Here is a 5,579-nt window from a genome sequence, read left to right as displayed (position 1 = left end):
AGCAAACTCTCCACTGACACCTGGATCTCGGGTCCCTGAGGAAAGAACTGCTCAGGTCTCATACCCATATCTGGTCAGTTCTCATACCTCTGTTTTCACCTCCCTGCAGCCTACTCACAGAAGACAGTCATCATATTTCCCAAGTCTCCTTCTCTAGGATAACTCAGAAGTCCTCCCTGGAAAAGGTTGTTTATGAACATCAGTGACCTCAGGGCAGGGCAGGGCAGGGGCATGGACTGACAATGACCTGGCTTTTAGTCTGAGCCACTGCCAGGATTCCATCTGTGCAGTGGGCAGCAGGGGATGCTGCTGATCTGTCTCAGGCTGCACAGGAGATTCCCATAGCTGGGCCCTCCCCACACTCCCAGGGCTGGGCTATGGGAACTATACTCACTGATGCAGGCCTAGCAGCTGGGCCTCTCTGGGTGTAGTCCCAGAACTGCCTTTTCCAGGTCCTTCCTGCCAGGGTCCCCAGTCACCAGCCCCAGTTCCTATGGAAGGACACTTTGTGGTGGACACCCATTTGCATGAAGACCCCTTTCTGTGGCAGAGGATGGGAAGAAAAGGAGGCCTGGGACAGCCCAGAAGCTGTGTCCACCATGGCCTGGACTTCTCTTCTTCTCATGCTCCTCTCTCACTATACAGATAGAGACAGGACTCAGAGCCCTGGGGAGGCCCCCAGCTCAGACTCCCAAGCACCTGCACCCTAGCCATTCTCATCATTCTGATGTGTCTATGTCTGCAGTTCCCTCTACCAGCCTGTGCTGACTGAGTTGTCTTTCCTCCCTGAATCTCCTGAAGCATCTGCCAGATTTGCCTGCACCATGAGTAGAGACCTCAGTCAGTGATAAAAACAGGCACTGGTACCAGAAGAAACCGAGGGGCCCTCCCCAGTTTGTTCTGTACTACTACTAGACTCAGACAAGCAGCTGGGGGCAGGGGTCTCCAGTCAAGTCAATCCAAAGGCACCTCCAGCATTTCTGTGCACGATCCTGTTACTGTCAAGAGTATGAAAGTGATGCTCATCACAGCAATGGAGATGGGTGGGGAAGTAGGACAAAATCCCTTGGCCCCATGGGCTCCAAGCTTCTGCTCTTGTACTGAGGTGGTTGTGAATCTCACTGATAACAGGAACTAACATAGACATATAGATCCTACTCTTCCAAGGGGTGCACTGTCTTTCTTTCCCATTTTACACGAAATGCACAGGGAGACTCTGAAAAGTTAAAACCAACCAGCAAAAATGTGTGCTAATGCTACTAGACACTAACTTCCTTGTCCACTTCTTCTTCTCAAGAGGAGTGGGGCAGAGGGTAAAATCCTCCCAGGTGACAACCCATTATAGCACTGTACAAAGGGGCTTCAAATAATTCATGGAAAATGCATAGTATAAAAAACTGTGTGTAATAGAGACATTTTTGTCCCCAAATAAACTTATACTTTAATTGTGATTTTATGAGCATTTTCAGATCCCTTTATATATGTTTTATATAATAAATTGTATAAAATGGTAAACATGTATAATGTTTATAATAAAATGTTACCAGAGGTCATTGTCTTCCTACTAGCAATTGAAACTAAACTTCAGACAACAAATTCTGAGAATGCACTACCTTGAAAAGAAACTGTTACCACTGGGACAAACACACATGTAACCCTGGAACCTGCAGAATGACACTCACAGGTTTTATGTTTTGTTTTGTTTTGTCTTTGTTTTTATTTTGTTTCCAACTCCTTTATTTGATAGTCATGCAACCTGATGTTCAACTCCAAAGGGAAATTCATACATTTCTTGTAAAGTAAAAGTAATTTTTATTTTATTATTATTAACTTATTATAGGGCACATGTGTCTGCCAGAGAGAGAGGTGATGAAGAGAAACAAGAATATTTAAATGAATACAAAGCAGGAAAGATAGAGTACAATGACTCTATGAAGGCTTATCACAATTCTCCTGCCTACCCTGCTTACATAAATGCAAAATGTCATGCAGAAGCTGCTTTAGAGGAAGAAAGTCGCCAGAGACAGTCTCGCATGGAGAAAGGAGAACCTTACATGAGCATCCAGCTTGCTGAAGATCCAGATGATTAGGACGATGGCTTTTCCATGAAGCACACAGCCACCGCCCACTTCCAGAGGAACCACTGCCTCATCAGTGAGATCCTTAGTGAGAGTGTGGTTCCAGACATCCGGTCAGTCATCACAACAGCTAGAATGCAGGTCCTCAAACAGCAGGTCCAGTCCTTACTGGTTCATCAGTGAAAACTAGAAGCTGAACTTCTTTAAATAAAAGAGTGACACCAGGAAAAGAAGAGGAAATTTCTGGAAAGCATAGATTCATTTAACAATGAACTTAAAAGGTTGTGCGGTCTGAAGGTAGAAGTGGACATGGAGAAAATTGCAGCTGAGATTGCACAGGCAGAGGAACAGGCCCACAAAAGGCAGGAGGAGAGGGAGAAGAATCTGGCATGGCAAGCAGAGCAGAGTCAGAGCAGCCTTGGTCCTGAGGAAGAGCAAGCAGCGAACAAAGCCAAGGAGAAGAAGGATGACAAGAGCCTGTTGATGGAGACAGAGGAGACACACCTTGAAGAGATAACAGAGGGCTAACAGAATTGGGAAGAAGGCACATCTATGCATGAGGACAAGGAGAGTGGTCAGGAGGGGGTCGACAGCCTCACAGAGGAGGGAACCTGTGATAGCAACACTGGCTGGGAGAGCATCAGTGCAACAGTGGAGGAGCCACCAAAAGACCCTATACCGGAAGACAAGAAAAAAGAATAAATGTTGCCTTTGCCTTGTTTTATGTGTTCTAAATACTTTTTAAATGAAAAAAACAAAAGTGTGTTTTGGTTTTAACAGTGTTATGTGGTTTGTGTATTAATTATTTTTGTTTTTTATTTTTTATTTGATTTTTTTTTTACCTATATCACACCACCAAAGCTTTTGGACCACTTAGCATGAGCCTGATGGCATGGTCACCTACCTTTCTTAAGCATTGTGAAATCGCTCTTTTCTTTGGATCTTGTTCCTAGCCCTCAACTACTGAAAGCCTCAGAATTTAGATTGAGAAAATACCCACCTCTTATAGAGAATTATCCTTGCATGCTGCAGAAACTACTCTTACAGATGCCTTCCTACAGCTCACTTGGGTGCTTACCAAAGCCATAGCTTTAAATCTCCCAGTCCCCATCAGCAGCTTCCTGAAAGTCCCTCTTGTTTACTTCTGCAAAGAGTAGCTTCTTGAAAACATAATCATGTATGAGTATGTTTTGTTTCCTTGCCCTTTTTTATCTTTAATCAACATCAGCTACCAAGATCATGTTAAGGAGTTGAGTGTAACCTGCAACTGACTACACTTGGATTGCATTGATCCAGAACAGTCTCCGTAGTTAATTACTAGCTTAAAAAATTACCATTAAAGTGAACACAGCACACATATGCATTATCTATCTATACTGCTTTGTTATAACTAATATTGAGTATGTTCTGATGAACTCATTCTTGTACAGAAAAATTAATCCTTTTTTACCAAGTTTTCCAAAGAATAGATCACAAAGCTTAAGGAATTGAATATTCTTGTAATGAACTAGATCATTTCAAAATGGTTAGCCCAGGGACCAGCAGTTAGTGTGATGGCTTTGTTGTTGGACTCTCACATAGTCAACCACAGTTTGAGTCCCAGACCTGGTGACATAAACTCACAACGGGCGTGTGTGTGCCTGCCCAAGATCCCAAGAGGAGAAGGGATTGCGGCATGACCATCCCCCCTGGGGGGTGATTTCTCGCTTTCTTTCTCTCTGTTTCTCTCTGTCTGGCGAGTGCACGTGCCCTATAGCAAAAAAACCCCTCAAAAAAAAAAAAAAAAAAAAAAGGTTAGCCCATTCCAGAAGAAAAACAGCTGTGACTTAATTCTACTTGGAATTGTTTTGCAGTAAACAAAAAATTTAAAACCTCAAGGTTCAGGGGCTTATAGATCAGAGCCTACCTTTTGGATAAACTCTTAGTAAAGTCTTGGAAACTAGAAGCAAGATAGTTTGTGATACGTATGCTTCCCAAATACTAGAATAGATTTTTACTGAATAGTGGTGTGTCTGATGGTATATGTTTCTAAAAGGTCCAAATGTAATTTTAAAAAAGAAAAAAAAAAAGAAAACAAATGCGTAGCACACAAGTCACATATAAAGCTTTTCAATTCAGCCCTGCCTACCAAATATTCTGTGATATACCATCTGCTAGCACAGATCAGTCTCTATTTCTTCCTTTAAAATCTTCCTCAAAATAACCCTCTGGTTGTGGCTGCTTTTTTTTGCAATCTCTAGTGACTAAAATGCTGGACTCAAAAAGTCCAGGTTTTTTTATGGTGCAAATTCTTTCATATAGCTTCTCCAATCCTCTCTGCCAGCCAGAAATGTTTACGGTGCCAGGCCATCTTTCCAACAGCTTCTGTTAGTTTATTTAAGATCTACCTTAGTCCCATAGTTTTCTGGTTAATTTTCAGATATGAGTCCAGTCAAAGCCCTGTTCAGTAATGAATATTTCCAATTCCTGATTCAATGTAACAGGAGTTATTGAACTTATGCAAATAACCATTCGGCCACAAAATAAGGATATTCCTAAATATTTTCCAATTCCAGAGAGGTCAGGAAGGAAGAAAAGTTTATGTTTTCATTTAAAGAAATAAACAAACAAGAAGAAAAAATATTTTAGCAAATTGCTGAACCTATCAACAGCTCAAAAGAAAACAAAATCCCTTAATTGGGAAAACAAAACATAGTTTAAAAAAATCAGTAATGTTTTACTCAAATATCATAACATCCTATTCCTTCAGTTCAGTCTTAAGTTCAATCTCTCTCCATTGAATCTGCAGTATCACTGTGGTCCGATCTTTCCATTTAAATCCTGGAAGATAACATTCAATGTTATTATTGATATTTCTTGTGCCTAGCATTAAGTTGATCATTTTCTTGGTTACTTTTTGTTCTCTTATTTCTGTATGTGTGTCTTTAGTTTTCCTGGTAGAGCACTCCTTTTAGAACTTCTTGAAGAGTGGTATTTCTTTCAGTTCTTGTTTATCTGGGAATGTTTGTATCCTTTCTTTCTATATGAAGGATAATCTTGCTAGGTGTACTATTCTTGATCAAAGCTGTTGTTCACCGGGAACCAGCAGTTAGCGTAATGGCTATGTTGCTGGATTCCCACATAGTCGACCGCAGTTCATGTCCTGGACCCGGTGGCTTAGAACTCATGCCGGGCCCGTGTGCGTGCATGCCCAAGATCCCAAGAGGAGAATGGAAGAGAAGGGATTGCAGTGTGACCATCCCCCCTGGGGGGTGATTTCTCGCTTTCTGTCTCTATGTCTCTCTGTCTGTCTGGTGAGTGCATGTGCCCTATAGCGAAAACCTCTCAGAAAAAAACAAACAACAAAAAAAAACTGTTGTTCACTTAATACTTTCAATATATTTTCCCTCTCTTTCCTTGGTCTCATGGTATCTAATGAGAAATTCGATGTTAGCTTGATGGGATAACCTTTGTAAGTAACCTGACATTTCTCTCTTGCCATTTTTTTTTTTTTTTTTTTTT

The 5,579-nt window shown here is 41.5% G+C and overlaps 1 pseudogene; it reads left to right on the top strand.

The window, feature by feature from the left end:
- Positions 1-1,074: 1,074 nt before the first annotated feature.
- On the top strand, positions 1,075-2,855 carry LOC102484059 (SWI/SNF-related matrix-associated actin-dependent regulator of chromatin subfamily E member 1 pseudogene; annotated as a pseudogene).
- The last annotated feature ends 2,724 nt before the right edge of the window (positions 2,856-5,579 follow it).

This window comes from Tupaia chinensis, unplaced genomic scaffold (genome assembly GCF_000334495.1).
Source record: "Tupaia chinensis unplaced genomic scaffold, TupChi_1.0 Scaffold145280_1, whole genome shotgun sequence".
NCBI lineage: Eukaryota > Metazoa > Chordata > Mammalia > Scandentia > Tupaiidae > Tupaia > Tupaia belangeri.
The sequence above is the reverse complement of the archived record's forward strand: the minus strand, read 5'-3'. Positions and strand labels throughout refer to the sequence as shown.